General features: G+C 40.3%; 1 protein-coding gene across 2 annotated transcripts in view; it reads right to left on the reverse strand.

Annotated features, from left to right (window-relative positions):
• LOC136863044 (rho GTPase-activating protein 45) overlaps window positions 1–22,308 on the reverse strand; it is a 363,658-nt gene that overhangs the window by 298,099 nt on the left and 43,251 nt on the right. For both annotated transcript variants that reach the window (XM_067139366.2, XM_067139364.2), the window contains exon 2: window positions 20,131–20,179. The gene's annotated coding sequence lies outside the window, so the exon portion shown is untranslated. The remainder of the gene's footprint in view (window positions 1–20,130; window positions 20,180–22,308) is intronic.

The raw sequence follows: 22,308 nt of genomic DNA on the forward strand, positions 1-22,308 counted from the left end.
GCTAACATTCACATAAACTTCCCACAAGTGTGCTTAAAATAATTGGCACCGCAGCAGCACACTCTTCCGCAGGGGCTTCTAATTTTGCTGGTGTATCTTTTGCTACCTCTACCGGTGCAGTTGCAGACGAAGAGCAGGGTGAGGAGACTACATTTTTCAATAATTATGTGAGTTCATCTAGCCTTTCAATAAGCTATTTTAGTCTAATTTTAGCCGTTTTAGGTATATTTTCAATTCATTGTAGCTACTTTTTGTGTTCATGAGTTGGTATCACTGGCTGCAAGTCTGGAGTGTGGTAGTTTTGCGTCACGTGTTGGTTACGTAAGATGTGCGTGATCGGTGCTGTAGTTAACTTAAAGAATGCCACGTACAGAAATCTTTCAATCAGTATCGTACTGTATACTGTAACAGCAATTTGTAGTAAATTTTGCTGACGGGACCTATAGTTTTACATAGAATCAGAGCCACAACAACTTTAATGAAAAGCTAGAGATTAAGTCACACCGGATTCAAGCACTCTACCGTGCACATCACCAGATGTACGGTATTTAACTTGTAAACTGTTAAAATGGAAATTCTAGTTCCCATGGAGGGAATTAGATATTTTTCCACCAATAGAGCATATCAAAAATCTGATCAAAAATGATTTGATTAATTTTTGATCAGATTTTTGATATGCTCTATTGGTGGAAAAATATCTACTTCCCTCCATGGAAACTTAGAATTTCCATTTGGAATTGCTAGGCGGGCATTCATTCCTTTGTGGAGTTTTATCTCCCGTATGCAGTTATCAGACTGTGCCTCTTAAATAGGCTTCAGATAAGTTCACCTGCATACACCCAGCGTCAGTGGGTATGGTCTGACACATCCCACTCTGACGAGTCTAGTGTCAGACCTAAGACGAAACGTTGGTTAATAGAGCAAACGCCTGAAAAGCCAACATCTAATTTTTGTAAACTGTTATGATATGACACAGAATAGCAAGATTATTGTCCAACCTTAAAAACTCTACTTTGCATCCGGGAGATAGTAGGTTCGAATCCCGCTATCGGCAGCCCTGAAGATGGTTTTCCGTGGTTTCCCATTTTCACACCAGGCAAATGCTGGGGCTGTACCTTAATTCAGGCCACGGCCGCTTCCTTCCAACTCCTAGGCCTTTCCTATCCCATCGTCGCCATAAGACCTATCTGTGTCGGCGCGACGTAAAACCCCTAGAAAAAAAACTCTACTTGGAATCGAACCCGTCATGAGTCCTCTGATTCACTGAATTAGTTCATGAAGTAAATAAAGATTTGCTTAAAAGTCAGAACCACAAACAAAGGAACTATCCAAAATGAGGAAGCAGGTTGCCAAATAAGTCTAGTCACGTCTGCTATGTATTATATGTTGAGTCCTCAACCCAAAGGCTGGTTGGATCCCCAATAGCTCCAACATCAACTGCCACAGACAGCCTAGGTGTAACTGAAAAGGCATACTAAGAAAATGAGGAGTGCGGTGATTTCCTGTTACCTTCCTCACTGAGCCAGAAGCTACTATTTCATATCAGTCTGCCATGCCCACGGAAAGGCACACACAAACTGACCTCATGGAGTGACATCTTCACATCATCCTTAACAGGAATTGCGTGTATAAGAAATGGAGTTACTAGCATGGTTTATACCTCAATCACTTTCATACTGACCGAGCGAGTTGGCCATACGGTTAGGGCGCGCAGCTGTGAGCTTGCATTCGGGAGATAGTTGGGTTCGAACCCTACTGTCGGCAGCCCTGAAGATGTTTCTCCGTGGTTTCCCATTTTCACACCAGGCAAATGCTGAGGCTGTTCCTTAACTAAGGCCACGGCTGCTTCTTTTCCATTCCTAGCACTTTCCTATCCCATCGTCGCCATAAGACGTATATGTGTCGGTGTGACGTCAAGCAACACGTAAAAATAAAATTTTTCATACTGTCAAAGCCAAGTATGAGATTCAGACAGGTCAACGAAAGTCATAAACTTGCTCTAGCCCATAGGCCTACCAGAAGACATACTAAACACTATGTCTCACCAGAGATGGATTCCGTCTATACAAAATCATAACCTAAGGCGTAGATGTTCACGACCACTAAATGCCATTATAATACTTAATTTTAAGGATATTAGGTAGTGTAATGCTTATCAATTGCTGACGAGTTTCGAACCTGCGGCCAGGATCGTCTTCAGAGCAATAACAAAGATTTTATTGGCAGCTGTCCTTCATAGTATTATAATAAAAGTAGCAAGATACCCGTGCTCCGCTACGGTATTATATTGAAGTTTATAATTGAATGCTTAACTTTTTTATATAATCCACCGAAATTCGCGATCTGACTCGTTTTCTGAGTGATTATGGCAAAGTTCCTCCCATTTCTCAATCTTTGTTTGCAGCAATCGATTTCGTACTTCCCGGGCTAGGTCCAGGTACTCCGCCCGGTCAGTTGGGTCCCTAAATCTTTGCCATATTTTCCTATAAGCATTTTAAATATGGATCAAATCCTTGAGGAGATCCGGCGTGGTGTCGTCTTGGGTGTCTTGGCGGTACTAAACCCGCGGCCGGACTGCATTCGTGGTCATTACCCGGCCAGGACCCGTTTCCAGCTCGGTCCGCACATTTTGACGACGGTCCAGAACATTATTATTATTATTATTATTATTATTATTATTATTATTATTATTATTATTATTATTATTATTATTATTATTATTATTATTATTATTGTTCTGGACCCCTCTGCAAGATGCAAGACCGCTACTTGGCGGTAAATTACATCTGCTGCCATTGTCATTGCTGACAATGTGACCAGCACCATTCTCGCGCTTAGGCAAGTGCGCAGGATTTCTGGCGATACGAAGGACATACTTCCGTGCATTATTGACCTTATTATAGAGGTGAACATTTGCACAGTCAATATCATTCCTATAGTTTATTTCAAATGTGTATAAATTTTTATTTATATGCCAGGAGAATCTACTGTATTCTAACTCTAAGTTCTCCGATGGAAAAGATGACTCTTGAAACCGAACCCAGGAAAGATTAAAAATGATCGGTTTATGATCAGAATCAAGTACATTATGAACAGTAAAATCAATTGGTCTCAACTCCTTTTTCACCCCACCGCCGTTAAGTTGATTTACCCCCCACCCCCCATCTAAAAATGAAAGTGTGTTTCTTTATGTTTAAAGAATATTCCAAATACCAATGTTCACGTCTGTTACATTCAGTTTCGAGATATAAGTGTCCCCACAAAATGAATTCACTTTTTTCACTTCCTTTCACACTACCCTCCGTTAAGTAAATTTTCCGGGGGAAAATACTTGTTTCTTTATTAGTAAGGGATCTCCTAAATACCAATTACCACGACTGGAACATCTTCAGTTTTTGAGATATGTGTCCTCATAAAAGGAATTGAACTCCTTTTCACCCCTGCCCCCAAGATGATTTTCACCCCAAAAATGCTTTTTTCTTTGTTTTTAAAGGAGACCTAAATGCCAATTTTCACGTCTGTAACAACTTTAGTTATTATTAGATGAATGTATCCTCATAAATTCATTTAATTAATTTTTCAATTCTTTCACCAACCTGCCACCCCCCCCCCCTTCATTGGTTTTCCGAAATCGAAGGAATACGTGGTTTTTTTGCTTTTAAAGCAGTTTCCAAAAAACAATTTTCAGGTCTGCAACATCATTCGTTTTTGAGATAATAGTACCTTCATACAAATAATTCAACTAATTTTTCTATTTTCTCTTCCCCCTTTAAGTGGATTTCCGAAAACAAAAAATACGTATTTCTTTATTTTTAAAGAAGATTCCAAATACCAACTTTCACATCTAACATCTTCAGTTTTTGAGATATCAGTATCCAAATATAAAAGAATTCAACCCCATTTTCAGTAATTTTTACCCCCCCAACCCAAGTGGTTTTTCCAAAAACTAAAAATAAGTGTTTTTTAATTTTTAATAGAGATTAAAAATACCATTTTTCACTTCTGTAACATGTTAAGTTTTTGAGATATACTGTAGACATGCTCATTTTAAAATTTCACCCCCCATTTTAGTTCCGCTTAAATGGAATTTCCGAAAACAAATCACCTGTGTTTCTTTACTTTTACAGGAGATTCCAAATGCAGTACTAATTTTTACATCTGTAACATTTTACGTTTCTGAGATATACCGTACTGTGGATATAGTGTTTCTAAAAATTCACTCCATTTGTCACTCCTGTTTAACCCCCATTAATTGGATTTTCCAAAAACAAAAAATACGAGCTTGTTTCTTTTTAAGAGAGATTCCAAATACGAATTTGCATGTCTGTAATATCTTCATTTTCTGAGATATAAATGTCCTAATTAAAGGCATTCAACCCCTTTTTCACCTCTCTTAGTGGGATTTTCCGAAAACAAAAATTCGTGTTTCTTTATTTTTAAAGGAGATTCTAAATACAAATTTTTACATCTGAAAACTTTTAAAGTTTTGAGATATAGATACACTCATTTTAAGAATTCACCCCCCTTTTCACCCCCTTAGCGAAGGAACATCCAAAAAATTCTCCCTTAGCGAGCACCTACATTGTAATATATATGTATCCTCAAAATTTCATTTCTTTACGTCCAGTAGTTTTGGCTCGGCGGTGATGAGTCAGTCAGTCAGTCAGGACATGTTCTTTTATATGTATAGATTATAACTGCTCATCGCAAGGAGAGCTGTGGAAGACGGAAGATGGTTGTGATTAGCGAAGCTGTTCCCGATGTAAGATGGTCAAATGACTGTAAGGGAGTGTTTGCTTGTTGTTAGTAGTAGAAGCAAGAGTTCATAGTGGACAACATAGTCACTGAGCGGAGGAGTTATTATTAGGAAGTCTATACCAACGAGAGCAAGGATACTGCAAACGAGACGATTTACTGCCAGTCCCAAGTTAGTTTATCGTACGTGTATTTGTTGTCGTGCCGTTATTAGTTCGTGACTTCATACAGTAGCAGTCCTACAAATGACCGCAATGTGTTTGAACGTATCAGGGCATTAGACGTGGTGACTGAGCGAGTATGCTACTCTGTCCTCTCGTGCAGCTTTAAGCTTTCATTGGGAAGATGACGGGTTAGAACCCCACCGTCTGCAAACAGCGTTCGGTGGCTTCCCATTTTCACACCAGGCCAGTACCCGGAATGTAACTAAATTAGCGCCAAGGCTCGCTACATTCCCTATTCTAGCCCGTTTCTCTCCAACCAACACCGAAAAATTATCTGAATGAATGCATCGTTAAGGGAAGTTAAGCCGACCCCACAGTCTAGAGATAGCGCGCCTGCAGGATCCGGGTTTGATTCCCGGGCAGGTCAGCGACATTTACCTGGATCCGAGGGCTGGTTTAATGTCCACTCATCCCACGTGAGAACAACAGAAGAACTAACTGGCGATGAGATACTGGACCCTTGCTAGAAATCCAAGAATAGCGGCCGAGAGGGTTCGTCGCGCTGACCATGCGTCACCTCATATTCTGTAGACCCTCCGGCTGAACAGCGGTCGCTTGGTAAGTCAAAGTCCACCAGGGCTGTATCCCATTGGATATAGTTTGGGCTTTCAGGGTAGTTGCATGTCCTATCTCACCAATATTAAAACTGCTCAGCGTCGAGGCCTTCGGTTCAGAGGGTCCTGGGTACGATTCCCACCCCGGTGGGGATTTCAATCGCTTCTGGTTGATTCCTCTGACCCGGGAACTGGGTGTTCGTCTTTGTCACATAAAGAGAGATCGTATCACCGAGGTTGTAAAAAAAGTTACAGTTCTCCTCATATGGTTACGAGAGTATTGTGGTGGTAGTAGTAAAGTTGGAAAGGAGAGGGCGTATAAGTCACTGGTAAGACCCCAGTTAGAGTATGGTTTCAGTGTATGGGACCCTCTCCAGGATTACTTGATTCGAAAACAGGAAAAGATCCAAAGGAAAGCAGCATAATTTGTTACGAGTGATTTCCGACAAAAGAGTAGTGTTACAAAAAGATGTTGTAAACTTTGGGCTGGTAAGACTTATGAGTAAGGAGAAGAGGTGCTTGACTAAGATGTATGTTTCGAGCTGTCACTGGAGAGACGGCGTGGATTGATATTAACAGACGCATAAGCTTGAATGGAAGTAGGAAGGATCATAATACGAAGACAAATTTGGAATTCAAGAGGACAAGTTAGGACAAATACTCATTTATAGGAAGAGGAATTAGAAGTTGGAATATTTTTTCTAGGGAGATATTCGATAGATTTCCAACTTCCTTGAAAACATTTTAAAACAAAATTAAGTAAATAATTCTTAGAGAATCTACCACCTGGGCGGCAGCCCTAAATGCAGATAAGTTTTGATTGATTGATTGATTGATTGATTGATTGATTGATTGATTGATTGATTGATTGATTGATTGATTGATTGATTGATTGATTGATTGATTGATTGATTGATTGATTGATTGATCGATCGATCCAGCAAACTGCTCTTTACATACATAAAACACTACGCAACCAACCACCACAGAAATAAGCAATAATGAATACTGTACCGGAGGTACACCCGTCCCGTGCATTTAAAACTAGGGCCTTGTAGAAGGCCATCTAGATCAGGAAATCTGAAACTCATTTTGGAAATAGTTTGAATATTTCTCAACGGATGTCGCTTCTAACAACATATGTGCTGCCCTCTGGGGTGAAGATGAACTATTAATTTTCAGAGCAATTTTGTATGTGAAGTTTTCTAAACCGAATTGTTTATCGATTACTTTTAATGTTCAAAAGTTATCAACCCTTCTATCTCTTCCCGCCAACTTAAGATGTTGGCCAATGAAAACATTTGTATATTTATTTAAGCAACGAATCACGGTTTTAGATATTTATTTGAGTGTCCAATGAAAATTGGGGTTGTGCCAGGGTTCGGACCCAGAACCTTCCTCTCCGCTATAAAAGCTGGCACATCTTGGGCCATGTTGTCCTTGTGATCGCTCCAGTCTACAGTGCATTCGTAACAGTGATGGGGCTGCCTCGTCCATCTTCGGAAAGTCCATCAACTCAAGTAAAGGCAGATTCTGATTAACAATGTGGTAGTCATTGAAAGCTAGCTCGAGGGGAATGTTTCAAATCTTTTGTAATGTAACTTTTATTTTCTCATATGTAAAGTTCAAACTTTAAATGTACATTTCAAACAAGTCTAAAGAACTCAACCGAATTTACTGAATAAATAGCGAGGAACCCTCTCGTATTCCCTTTCAACTTGATATTGATGTAACTATGATTTTGTAACCTTTAAAATCTATCCCTAACTGTGGATCGAATTCCACGTAAAACGTGAGATCCATGGCTGTAAATACACTCATGTTCATAAAAACCAGAACACCTTGAAATACTAGAGATAGGAATTTCATATTCACAGGACGTGTGCACTAGTATGTTCTGAAGAAATGATTAGCATTTGAAATATGTCGGCCCTTAGGTTCAAGGTCCACATCGATATCTCGGCGCACCAGCGCCGACTGGTAACATGTGCCTGCGGCTCTCGTTGTCACTATAAACCAAACGTAATGGATCAGAATGACTTGAGCAGACGTGCAAGATGCCTCGCACACGCATGCGAGAACCGTACCGTCCAATGAGTGAGTTTGAAAGAGGGCGCATTATAGGCAAGAGAGAACTTGATGCATCCATCCGGGAAATTGCTGCTCGTGTGGGACGAACTGTGTCAGCAGTGCAACGGGTGTGTACAGAATGGTTCACAGAAGGCCGTAGAACACGACGAGATGGGTCTGGTCGCACCACCCAGACCACCTCCCGAGAAGATCGACACCTCATCCGAACGGCATTGCAGGACAGATCTGCGTCCTCCTCGGCTCTGGGAAAGTGGAACAGTGGAAGATTGTAACACATCGTACACTATAAGGAGTGACGGTCCGTCACCGTTTATTACGGTCTGGGTTACCGGTACGTCGTCTACTTCTCCGCCTACCTTTGACTAATGTGCATAAACATGCTAGACTGCAATGGTGTATGGAACGACGTCACTGGGGATAGGAATGGTAGCAGATAGTGTTTTCAGACGAACCCAGGTTCTGTTTGTATGAAAATGATGGCCGCATTTTGGTTCCCCGCAGACAGGGGGAGAGGCATCACATTGATTGCATTCGCACAAGACATACAGCGCCAACTCAAGGCATTATGGTGTGGGCTGTTATTGGATACAACAAAAAATCACCGTTGGTGCGTGTCCAGAGCACTGTAACCAGTTTGACCTACGTGAATGCCATCCTGCGACCCGTAGCCATACCCATTCTGCACGACAACCCAGACGCCATATTTCAGCAGGACAATGGGCGACCACATGTTGCTGCACGAACACGTGCCTTCTTGTTGTCATGGGACGTCAGACTGTTGCCCTGGCCCGCCCGATCACCGGACTTGTCGTCAATCGAAAATATGTGGGATATGGTGAAATGGTGGGTGCGGCGCTGTGACACAATACCAACCACCAAAGATGAACTGTAGAACCAGGTGAATGCAGCATAGATGGCTATACCCCAGGACGTCACTCGCGCCTTATATGCGTCGATGTCATCACGCATGGAACAAGTTATCAGTGCCCATGGAGGACCCAGTGCCTACTAGGCAACAGGACACATGCTGAACCTAGGTGACTGAAATGCTAATCGTTTCTGCAGAACACACTGATGCACATGTCCTGTGAATACGAATTCCCTATCTCTAGTCTTTCAAGGTGTTCTGTTTTTATGAACATAAGTGTACAACTTAAGCAGTCACGTAAAACTATAAGCTAGATTGCCAGTCATTTTCTCGATGCAAGCTACGATCGAAGCCAAATAATTTGTGAACGACGTTCAAACTTTTAAAAATAAAAATAAATAGAGAAGTGCTACAGTCCACGAACTATCAAGAGAATCAGTTTATTAATCCCAGTATTTTCACTTCCATCAAAGCCTGATACACAACGTTCTTCTTCTTCTTCTTCTTCTTCCACTGCTTTTCCCAGACCCTGATGGGGTTTTAATTTTAATTTTGTGTGACTATTTCTAGCCGGGTGCAGCCCTTGTAAGGCAGACCCTCCGATCAGGATGGGCGGCATCTGCTATGTGTAAGAAACTGCGTGTTATTTTGGTGGAGGATAGTGTTTTTATGGTGTGTGAGTTGGAGGGATGTTGGGGGCAGCACAAACACCCGGCCCCCGAGCCATTAGAATTAACCAATGAAGGTTAAAATCCCCTACCCGGCCGGGAAACGAACCCGGGACCCTCTGAACCGAAGGCCAGTATGCTGACCATTCAGCCAACGAGTCGGACACCCTGATGGGGTAATGGATGCGAACTGTGAATCACATGTTGACTTGAGCCTATTTTACAGCTGGGTGCCCTTGCTGATACCAACCCTATGTGGAAGGATGTATTCGCTATTGCACGTTTCTGTGGTAGCTGGTATTGTGTTAAGTATGTGTAGATATGTACTGAGACAAACACAAACACCCAGTCTCTAAGCCAATAGAATTAACCAGACGCGACTATGAACCCTGACCCAGCCAGAAATCGAACTCTGGACCCTCTGAACCGAAGGCTGCGACGCTCTCCATTCAGCCAAGGGAATGGACAACCGTCGTCTTAAATACATTTCATAAATTGGTATATATTTTTGTATATTTAATATGCTACAAATTTTGTCCTAATATTAGTACAGTAGTAACGCACAGGGCCTCTTTTTTGTGTGTGTTAATTTTTCAGAAATTTCTTGGAAAATATATAAAATATCGTGTTGATATTTCGTGAAAATTCTGTGATAATTTTTAATGCCATACATTTATCACTATTTTATTAAATCAATTAATGATGTTTACAAGACACGACATTTGCAACATTTATGGCAAGATAACGGTTACAAATAGTAAATAAATTGTACCTTCTGAAAAATCAACATTACTCGGTTATATTTGTATATTAAAAATGTGGAGCGTAAAACAATGTCGTACACAAAACAATCCGTCTCCCATTAATGTTCATTCATCGAACATCAGCATGCTACAGTTTGCTCCTCCATACTTCTTGTAATATCTGACACTACAAGATTGCACTTTGAAAAGAAAACCGTTCACTGTCTGCATTTGAAACACTTAACTGCATACACTTATCAACAAAACTCTTTAAACGCATCACTTTTTGATTTTAATGTTTCCAGTATGTCAAATACATTGAGCGAAGTTTTATCATTATCAGCGAATACACTCATAGCTAACCTACATAGCTCTACATACCCTAAAAACGAATCACATTGCTCATCAACAATTGCAAACTCCGGTAATTTACTGAGTATTGCTTTAAGTCCATCAAAATAACTCACCTCGACCTAGGAAAACAATGCTGTTAGTTCAAAAATGTAATCTACTACTTTAAATATTTAAATATTACGTTCATCATTCAATAGCATGGCTTCTAGTATTTTAAGTGTTAATTCAGCACATACTTGTAATGAATTCTGGACTGCAGCTCTATTCTTAAAATCAACATCTTCAATTAATTTATTAATTTTATAATCAAATTGGCCACACTGTGTTAGTTCACATTTGTTTTTTAGAAATTCATTTAGTGAAATTAATAAATGTACTACAGCTTCCTCGTGGTCTGAAATTCAGTATAGGTTTTGTTATCCCCTTCCAATTCAAAGCAACGAAGGAAGCCTTCATTTTCAGAATTGTACAAAATATTCCTCAACTAAGGTTTCATGAGGTGTTAGTGGATTGTACTGGATGAAAAATTCTACAATTGCTTCAAAATATTCACACAGATATTCCACGGAATTAAACAAACTTGGCTATCTTGTCATAACAGGAATTGTAAACAATCTTGGTGTGAGGTCATGATAGATTTCCGTAACAAATCTTTTATACTTTGATTTGATTTTCCTTGCATTTCTAAAAACAATGCTTAGACCTGAAATAACATAATTAAGATCTTTCAGATTTCCCTGTCGTATTTCTCCTAAGAGATTAAATTTATGACACCATCATGTGAAACCGATCAAATGATCTCTTATTAGTACTTCAAGAGTTTTAACACATTTCAACATGTAAGCGGTACAGTCTGTACAAATTGAATAATTGATCATTAAATAATTAATGTTTACCCGGCGAGTTGGCCGTGTGGTTAGGGGCACTTAGCTGTGATCTTGCATCCGGGAGATAGTGAGTTCGGAACCCCATTGTCGGCAGCCCTGAAGATGGATTTCCGTGGTTTCCCATTTTCACACCAGGAAAATGCTGGGGCTGTACCTTAATTAAGGCCACAGCCGCTTCCTTCCCATTCCTAGGCCTTTCCTAACCCAACGTCGCCATAAGACATATCTGTGTCGGTGCGACACTGTTAAATAGCATTTTCGTTGTGCCCATAACGAACTCGTATTTTTCTTCTTTCACTTTTCCTGTGCCTGAAGACTTTCTTCAGTATTGCACTGTCTTTTTGGAGCAGAATCCTATGGACTCGTTAGATGAACACGGTTTAAACGCCCTTTACTTTGAATATGTTTTTCAGATGAATCGCGCCTTTTCCACTCAACTCTTAGTATTACCACGTTTACACAATAATATATGAGTACCACTTGCCACGAAACATTGGTTCTTGAATTCATTTGCCCGAAAGGTAACACTAACTTCACGATTTCTTCCCATCTCACTCAGAAAGACGGGAGCAAACTGATCTAATATTTCGACCAAGTAGGCCTACCTGAAGTAGTTCTCACCTTCTAAGAAATGTAGAAATACACCTCCATTAGCTTTTTTTTTGTAAATTTCTGTTATCAGTGGCGGTGGGCTCTCAGGAGCACAGGAGCACATGAACATCCAATTCTAATGCATATTCACGCATTCATGGATGATTTAAAAAATCGATCTGATTTCATCAATCGATTACAAGCATTCGACTTATATCGAAGCTCCGTTACACTTGACAGTTATTCGTTACGACTGACAATGCAGGAAGCACTCTGGAGGTTGTGCCACGAGCCTGAAGACTATACGCATGCGCATGCAGATGACGTCATGCTTTATGCACAGATAACTCCATGAGCGAGGAGCACGGTAAGGTATGTGCCCTCAAACCACATACAGTACTACAGTTGACCACAAGAGTCCGCCACTTCCCCTGTTACTGCTGGCCACAGGTCCGAGAAGTTACTGTTGCATAACATCGCCGGAAGATTTCGCCAGTAGGTAATTCTGAACAGGGTTACATCGCGCATTCCTATCTATGAAATGTCACTGTAAAATTTGTCACAAATGGAACATAATAATTGCTTTTATTTAAATGAAGTGAAAAATCTGCGGGTAAATTAAGAAATACCGTCGTTATTAGAGAAATATGAATACATACTTTAGGCTTGTATACAGGACTCCTTTATGCCGTATTTCGCTGCTGGTGCCGTTTTTGTTAATTTCTTAAGGTCCAGGGCTAGCACCGAGAAATGGGAGTGCTATGTCTGTGGACTCTTATTATCTTTGTCCATATGACTAGAGCGGCCAGTTGAAACAGCAAAATGGAGGTCAATAGCATTCACGGTAAGAAAAATAGCATAATCCCTGGACCAATAAATATTTTTTTTGTTCGGACAAAAATAGCATGATCCCTGGACCAATAAATCGCAAGTCCACAGAATTCTTCTTATGTACATTGGCCATAGCTTTTTGACGTCTATTAAATCTAGCAGATCGCGATACAATTCAGGAAATGATGTAATTGACACCTGAAGCAATAAAACGCTTCAGTGAACACAGACATCACACGCGAAATTGTTGAAAGTGTAAGACAAACAAAAGACATAGTATGTTACTGTGAGCGTAGCACCAAAAGTACTTGTAAAGTAGTAAAGTAGGTATACATAATATTCACCAAAACTAAAATATTTCTTAATTTACCGCAGATTTTAGACTTCAACTGTGTAAGAGCAATTATTATGTTCCATTTGTGACAAATTTTACAGTGACATTTCGTAGATAGGAATGCGCGACGTATATACATTTTAAAAACGCAATTTTTCGTTTTTATCGTAAAAATGAACATTTCCGCAGAAACGGTCAATGTTTGCGAGAATTCACGATAAAATTAGAGCCATGAATTAATAACGTTTATAATAAATCGTGTAAATGTGTCTTGCTGCATCTTTCCGTTACATTTCGCGTTTATCGCTAGTAACAAGAAAACCTGGCCATGGCTAACACATCCCCCCAACTTTGAAAGGACATTTTGTATACATCCTATATTATATGATCATTCTTTCTCGGCCATTCGATTCCTCACTCAGAATGATTACCTTATACATGTCGTTCAGTGGCGCCGACTTTTGGGGTCGTTTTCTGCCCCCCCCCCAAAAAAAATCGTAGGGGGCAAAGTGTCATTTTGCCCCCACCCAAAGAAATTCTCCACCTAGATGTAAAGTCCGTTTACAATGAAACGTGGAGTTCGGCATACCCACAAGGAGGATGCTAAGGCGTTAGATCTGGAGAAGGTGGCAGATGATTTTATATCAAGAATTGAGATTAGAAAGCAGACATTCCTTCCTCATTAATGGAGACTGTTACATCTGGTGGTAGAGCTTTTCACATGTCATCTCATAAAATGAACAATATACAGTCATAGGACATTTATTCAGACAATATATTTGTGAAGCAAGTTCTGCTTTTCTATTTACATGTGGTCATTTTTTATAACACCGTACATAAGATTCGTTCAGAAAATTTATTGAGAAAGAATTTCTATTATTGTTCTGTTTTACTGTTCGATTGTGAATATTGTTAATATCTAGGAATGTTTGCATTAGGCTAGTCGTTGTTCATCATTACACACACCCTTCTTCATGTTAATCATGTCGCCCTCCCCCCCCCCCCCAATAATTACCTTATGCGTAGAATACATGTCGTTCAGTGCCGCCGACTTTGGGGGGAAAAGGCGTCATCTGACTCCACCCCCCACCAAAAAAAGACTGTCAAAATAAAAGGGTTTATTTCTCGAGGAGATTAGGAGTACAGCTTCCATGTTTAGATCAGGAAAAGTATAATAGGGTCGTTGAGCAGTAAAGGACTCAGAGATATATTCTGGAAGGAAGAAAAAATGGTGAGGACGATCTACAAATCGGCAAAATTCCCAAATGTCAGCTTTAAGACCCAGAACAATATATTTAACTCCGTGGTGCAGTATTGCACCCCGGTGGGGGTGTGATAAGCGTCATGCAATTGTAATTATGATGAATTATTGAGGAGTATATATTTCATTTTCAGAATAAATAGTATCTTGCTGTCAAGTACAGTAAGAACAGGCCAGGCCGAGATGGCAGGTTTCACCATACCACAGAATGTTGTCTCCAGTGAGATTAACAAACACAATGAGGGACAGAATTAGGTTTCTCAGAAAATGTGACAACCAGGAAAGAGAGAGGGTAACTTGTTGCCAAAGTTTTCCTAGCCCCGGGCAGTCTTGGTAGTAGCAACAGCGCAGGGAGCCGGGTGCAAATTTCTGAGAAATGATGGCGAGGTATCTCCATGTAACTAGCGGGAGTGGAACACGGGGTTGGCACTGGAAGAAAAAAATATGAGCCTTCCCGGTCACGTGGTTAAGGTGGACCAATGGAAAAATTCACTTGACCAAAGCAAGGCGACAACTTCGTATTGTAAGAAGCACTAGCGAGGCTAACTCCGTGGATTAAACTGATAGAAAGAAGTGAAATATCGATTCAGAATAAAGTGGAATTTAGGAGCCTTACTATACCATAAAACTCATATAAAGTTAATAATTGCGGGAGATTGCATGGTGAAATTCTGAGAATTCATGGACGCTATTCGTTGATTGGCTGAAGGCAAAGGACGCCACAATAGAGCGCGAAATCCCGAGCCGGGATACGGCAGCTAAATTCGCGAATATATCCATTACCAGCGAACGATAATAGTTGAGAATTGGTATAGAGTATTTGAGAACATAATTACATCATTGGATCATATATTTAAGCCACGGGCCAAACCGCAAACTGTCGTATGAAGATATCGGGACTGTGCGTTCCAAGATGACCTCCGTTGAACTCGGAAGAGAGGAGATACAAGTATAAATATGAGGTCGTATACTAGGACTCGAAAGTACTTCTGATATTGTGTTCGAGCCGTGACTACGCCAGGGGTGCGAGTGTGTACTTACTCGTGGAGTAGGATTCGAAGTATTATATTGTTACATAGTACAGTGATTCATGACGTGATGTAGCTCATATTACAGTCTTGAGCAGTCTACTAGTATGAAGTGTTTCAAATAGACAGGACTCAGTAAAGCATAACTTACGGAGTGTGAGATTCTACCAACAGATTAGGAAGTGCGTTACATGAGAACGGTCACGAGTGTTTATGTCACCTAGTAAACAGTCCATTCTAAACTGATACCTGGTCAGCTACACGAACGTGAGACGGGAAATTCAAGTGCGCGCACGGGCCGTTGAAAAGGGAATCCCGAGGTATCCCATGTTCCTAGTGTCCGGGAAAGGAATGAAGAATGTATATTTACATTAAGTGGGCTAGATACAAGGCCGAGAGTGTAAAATTTGTGAATAGAATTTAGGGTGGAAATTATTCCAAAGTGCAACAGCTAATTTATTTGTTTTTATTCAAAATGTGTAAAGTTGAAAAGGGTCAAGGATTAATTCTTCAAGCTGGCATGAATACCAGTGGAATGCATTGCTAAAAACCGGAGGGGCTATGGCTTCTCGTCCGGTTTTAGCAGACTACAATGGCAGAGTTGAGTACCTTTTAACATATTTATAGAGTGCTATCGTTAGGGGGAGGAAATCATATTTTATCATGGTAACTTGATTGTGAAACGAGCCGTCTACGGCTCGTATAAATTCAAAGATAGATAGACAAAGGGACAAATTAATATGTAGATTAGATCGAGCACTCATCATAATTTTGATTATTAAATAGAGTATAGTAGGGTTGAGTTGTTCATTCAAGTGCTTGAGTTGTTTGATATGATATGGAGCACGTTTCGCGTAAAGATAATGTAAATATTCATTTAGGAGTGCTTCCAAAGTGTTTTTCCGTTATCGGAATTTTTATAGATATTAAGGCATGTTGTTAAGATAATCCAGAGGTAGGATTGCCAAGTGATTTAAATTGTTGTGGGACGGAATGAAGTCCATTGATTTGTTTGTAAATATCGCGAAGTTCGCCAGTGGACAAAATAATAATAATATGTACAAGTGTCGAAGTAATACATTAAAATTTGGTAATGTGTAAAGGCGTGTTTAATAATAATCTTTGAGAATAAAGGCACGGGCTTAGTTGGATAGTATGATTGCAAATTAAGTAATTTAAATGTGGAGATCACATGTGCCGTGAATAATTATAATTTGTGCAGTGAATCCGGTTTTAACACCAATTTTTGATTTAACGTTTTTGGACTCCATAATAATCATAAATAAATATGGTAGAAACGAGATAGGCACTTTTATAATATGGTCACGCTATGTTTGAGATCCAGAGGGATTTGAGCCAAAAGTTGAGATTTGGAGTTTTGTGGGACAGAAATCCGGCCCGAAATGAAAGTGAATTGTACTGATGTTGATGAAGAAATAGATGGATCTTAAGGACCACATAGAGGTTGTATTTATATACCGGTGTATTGAGTGGCAGAATAGAGTCCACACACCGAGGGTTAATTTGTGAAAATGTTTTGAAGAGTTCCAATGGATAAATGGACTTCAAAATGGAAAAGGAAGGAATAATTTAACACTTGCAGAGATTGGAGGTATTTGCCCAACTGCGAGGTGTTATGGGATTTGAGAATTGTCTTAGGAGCATATGGTCTCCATGAATTAACGGCAGTACGAAGATAAGGTTGCGGGTTCGAAAACTATTATGTCCCGACCGATGTGAATTCGGATCTTGGTGATTTCTGTTTGGGAGAGAACGTATGTGACCAAATTATAAAGATGGGGAATAAAATTAAAGATTCTCGAAAGAAGTAATAATAATAATAATATTCCAAGTAAATCATAGCTGGATTGATTAGTGCCAAAATAAATCGGAATTGTAAAAGGGGTTATACGTTAAACATATTAAGAGTGGACTACCGTGTAACAGGCGAAATAAATTTTTTAAAAAATTAATAATAATAATAATAAATATTAAAAAAATACTTTTTTTAGAAGAAGAATTTACTTTTTTTATATTTTGGACATAATAATGATGTTGGGAGTTGAAATGAAAAATTTGAGATTTTAACTAATAATAATAATAATAATAATAATAATAATAATAATAATAATAATAATAATAATAATGAGAATATTTGAAGAAGGAGAAGAAGAATAATCAAAGAAGGTACTTTTATTTATTTCAGATGAAAATAAAAAAAATTGCGAAAAGTTGAAATATTAGTCCGAGGATGATTACGGGTTACGATAATCGTGATCTACACGAAACATAATGATAATAATAATAATAATAATAATAATAATAATAATAATAATAATAATAATAATAATAATAATAATAATAATATTTAATAAAATATTTTTTTTATTTTTCTTATTATTTCGGATGATGATGATGGATGATACTAGGGAAGTCAGCTGGCGAATTAACGTAATGATGTCAATTGGTTGTAAATAATAAGTTAAGTTAATATGTGTAAAATGAAGGCAAATCCCTACATCTGGACCATTAGGTTAGAGTCCCTTTGTCGTATTCCTTCAACTAACGATAGCATATCTTGGTTAGGAACCCGGGGAGAGTTTGTAGTTTCCCGAGTTGGTCTCATCTCAATCAAAGTGGAGGCGATAACATGGTCCATGTGATCGCGCCTACTTAGCTAACAGGTATTTGGTCCATGATCAAATATGGTCATGGTGTTAACGAAGGTAAATCTGATACCTTCAGATATCAACGGTTCCACCACCCAAATGGAAGGGTGGTCAAAAGTGATAAATATTATGTAATCATTTTTCAGGAATAATTTGCCAAATTACCGGCAAATCAAGGGTCAACAGATTTTGATTGTGTGTAAAGTTTAATTTGTTTACTTAAATAAAATGCTCCCTTAGCATTTGCAAGGAAACAGTTCCAGGTTCTTGTTCTTGTAGAATAGTAAACCCTTGGTGACCGTTTAAATATCCGTCCCCATTCCTAGGACGGAGCCTTCATGATTTCCCTTTGATCTGAATATATATAATTTGTGTGTTTTATGATGAGTCTTAAAGATAAAGATTAGAGTGTCCCGTTCAACCCTGTAGTACTGATTGGATGGCGCCCTTACATTTAGTTTGAGATCTTATATCTCAAAATATTTTTTTATTGAGTATTAGTTGCGATGGATTCGGACCGTAACACTCCCTGAGATAAATGCTGGTTGGGACTCAGGTTTTGAACGGGTACAGTATGGAGGAGGATTAAAGGAAAGGGTACGGCTCAGAGAGAAATGTCAAGGTTACATCAGATAGTAAGTGAAAGCAAAGCCACCTTCGTACAGGCCACGAAGGCCCTTGGAGGTGTGGTAATTTAAAGCTTCCAATATTCATATCATCGGCACAAAGTAGCCCAATGACCGGTCGGAATGACACATTACACACTCGAATGCCCACGATACAACCTCTTTCAAAATCACTAAGTCGACAGTTGAAAAATGCAAAGCTATATCCTTTTAGGCCATGAAGGCCCTTGGAGGAGTGGAAGGTAACTTTAACCTCTGCATTAAGTGGGATATAGTGGTTATCCCTATGCCTGGGCACCTCGTCCTCAACCTGGTACTGATTTTTATGCAAGCTGAGTGAACCTTAGGGCCATTTACCTCTCCAGAATTAGAAAACTTATTTCTAAATATTTAGACTTCCTGACGGGGAATCGATCCCGCGTCCTTCTAGCTGAACCGAGCACATCTTCACCTGGACTATGTAGCACCGACTAAGTCGATTATACGCTTCTTCTGGCCTCATGCAGCACATTCAATGGCTCTAACAGTCCACTAGAAAACAAACACTGACAGACTGATACAACACCGCGATGTATTTAACCGATTTATCATCCACTTTACGTCATGTGACCATGCGCTGTCTGAATGGCCCAGAGTTTCTGTATCTGAACCAATAAGAATGCAATGGATTACCATAACCAAACGCCAAACCTCATAGGGCAACCGCTCCGAAGGGCCATGGCATACCAAGCGACCGTTGCTCAGCCGAAGGCCTGCAGATTACGAGGTGTCGTGTGATCAGCACGAAGGATCCTCTCGGCCGATATTCTTTGCTTTCTAGACCGGGGCCGCTATCTCACCGTCAGATAGCTCCTCAATTATAATCACGTAGACAGAATGGACCTCGAACCAGCCCTCAGATGCAGGTAAAAATCCTTGACCTGGCCGGGAATCGAACACGGGGCCTCCGGGTAACAGGGAGGCACCCTACCCCTACATCGCGGGACAAGGGATTACCACACTAATATTTAATTTATTTTATATAAAGGTAAGGCAGTGGAATCTTCATCATTTCTTCAGTACTGTATAAATAACAAATTCTACTACTACTACTACTACTACTACTACTACTACTAAAGGTTTTTATTCCTCCCCTGAAGGGGGAGGCGGGCCTCTTAGACGGTGACGCCGTCTCTCAGGCCGGGAGATTTGTTACGGTGAAGGAGATGTGCGGAGAAGGTGAGGGGGTGGGCGGCCTTGGCCTATACTACGAACTGTCCCAGCATTCGCCTTAGTGCAGGAGAATGGAAAACCACGGAAAACCATTCTCAGGACAGCCGACGGGTGGGGCCAGGCGTGAAGTCCGGCTCTGTGCCCCAGGCCCGTCTCCCGAATGCAGAGGCGTAGAGCCACGGTAGAGCCGTGGCCAACTTTCCTCTGCTCGGTTGGCCGGTCAGAGTACAGAGCTGTTGGACAACGGGCAAGCCGTGGCCTCTTAAGGGACGAAACCCACTCTGCATCTACCGACCAAATAACAAATTCTTTGAAAATCAGACGACTGTCACGTTTGCTTGGTTATTTATGAGCATTAGTAACTAAACAAAAATGAAATAGCAAAGAAAGGAATAATAGTTGATTATTTGGAAGGAAAAAATAAAATTCCTTACCTTTAAAATAGCCTTCAGTACATTTCTTCACACAGCAAAAATTGAATTTCTGAAAGAAAATTGAGATATGTATTAGATTGTTAGAAATATCATTCTTGAAAATGGACGCTCTCCATGTTGCTAGAGACAGTTGTTCCAGGAAATGACGCCCAGTGCTTGGGTAGTGTGGTAATTTCGGGTCCAGCTAACCCGGATTCATGGATTCATTTTCTCGCTCAAATTCCTGCGAATGCAAAATTAGTTTAAGAAATAGAACGGAGTACACCCAGTCTAAGGTGGCCAAACTGATAAGGGAAGTGATCTAATATCACACTTCCAGTTATCCTAAAAGTTGATTTTTTTTCACTCAACTACAAGTGATGTTGAGAAGGTAGCACACGTACAAATCGTAGTCGCTTCAATCCCAATCCTAGTTCCCATTAATTAAAAATACACAAAGGCCACAAAAATTCTCACAATATTTCATATTCACTAAATATTTTGAGCTGCTATGTCCCAATTGTAGACCTAGAGTAACAATTCTAAAGGGTCTAAGTGCCAGTTTTTCAGATTTGATTTTATTGGGCCTATTGGTGATACATCCATATGTGCATGAAAATGAAAACCTGCAATCTGTTTTCCGGTCTATAACCGGGTCAGGGATGTAATGAAAGAATCATATATATAGGCTAATAGTATGATGGGGTCACCACTCCCAAAGTGATTTTATTAATGACTGATACATGCTATGAAATGATAATGGACAGTGTTGCTGGAATGAAAGATGACAGGGAAAACCGGAGTACCCGGAGAAAACCCTGTCCCGCCTCCGCTTTATCCAGCACAAATCTCACATGGAGTGACCGCGATTTGAACCACGGGATCCAGCGGTGAGAGTCCGACGCGCTGACGTCTGAGCCACGGAGGCTACTCAATATGTGCATATCATACTAAAAGGGCTCCGTCGTAAATCAACTGTAAGTTACTCGTTCATATGCCGACAGATGGTGTTTGAGGTATATCACACGTACCCTCGTTTTATGGGAGCCATGTGAGGTCTAGACACGTTCTCGTTTCCTCACATGTATCTACGTTCGACTACCTTACAGTGTGTTTTACGTCGCTCCGACACAGATAGGTCTTATGGCGACGATAGGATAGGAAAGGGCTAGGAGTGGAAAGGAAGCGTCCATAGCCTTAATTGAGGTACAGCCCCCGCATTTGCCTGATATGAAAATGAGAAACCACGCAAAACCATCTTCAGGGCTGCAAACAGTGGGTTTCGAACCCACTTTTTCCCGAACGCAAGTTCACAGCTACATGACCCAAATCCCGTAACCACCCGCTCGGTCGACTGCTTTAATCTATAGAAATACTGAAGGGTAATAGTGCAGGGAAAGCTGTCGGTGAACATCCATCTAAGAAGATTGTATGTTTTGTCCTCAGCCTTAAGGCTGGTTGGGTCCTAAACAGCTCCGTCATCAGCTGTCATAGATGGCCTAGGCACCACTGAAAAGGCGTACTAGGGAAATGAGGAATGAGGTAGTTTCCCGTTGCTTTTCTCACCGAGCCAGACTTTGCTAATACATATCAGTCTGCCGAGCCCACCGAAATACATGCGTCAACCGACCCCATGAGCAATATTTCCGCACCATTCATAGCAGGGACTGGTTACATAAGGAACGGTATTACTAGCATCACTCATACCTCGGTCACTTTCATACTGTCAAAGCCAAGAATAAGACTGAGGCAGGTCAATGAAAGTAACAATTAAACGTCATAATAACAAAGTGAAAGGTTTAACATTCACAACGTGTTCCGGCAAAAAAGTCCTTGCTAAAATTGACCTGTATTTAGTGGCATACAGCTGTGTTGAATGTACTCAGCATACGAGGGCTGTAAATATAGTTGTGGCAACGTAGTCCAGACACTCGCGGGAGATCGGGCATGCGAAAGTAGGATATGGGAGAGGTCAGGTGGCGCTGTGTAATGCGTATTTGACGGGCATCCAGTTGGAAGTGTTGTTGCTGTGTGGCGAAGTGAAGAGTGTTGATTTCACCGCTCCAAAGCAGTTTTTCAAAATATGATCAGTGTTCGTGGAGTAAAATCGTGGTTCCCCGTGGGAAAAATGCATCAGAATATTATCGAGGATTACGTGAAGCCTGCGGCGAGAATGCATTACCGTATAGAAAGGTTGCA

The sequence above is a fragment of the Anabrus simplex genome, chromosome 2 (genome assembly GCF_040414725.1).
Source record: "Anabrus simplex isolate iqAnaSimp1 chromosome 2, ASM4041472v1, whole genome shotgun sequence".
Classification (NCBI taxonomy): Eukaryota; Metazoa; Arthropoda; class Insecta; order Orthoptera; family Tettigoniidae; genus Anabrus; species Anabrus simplex.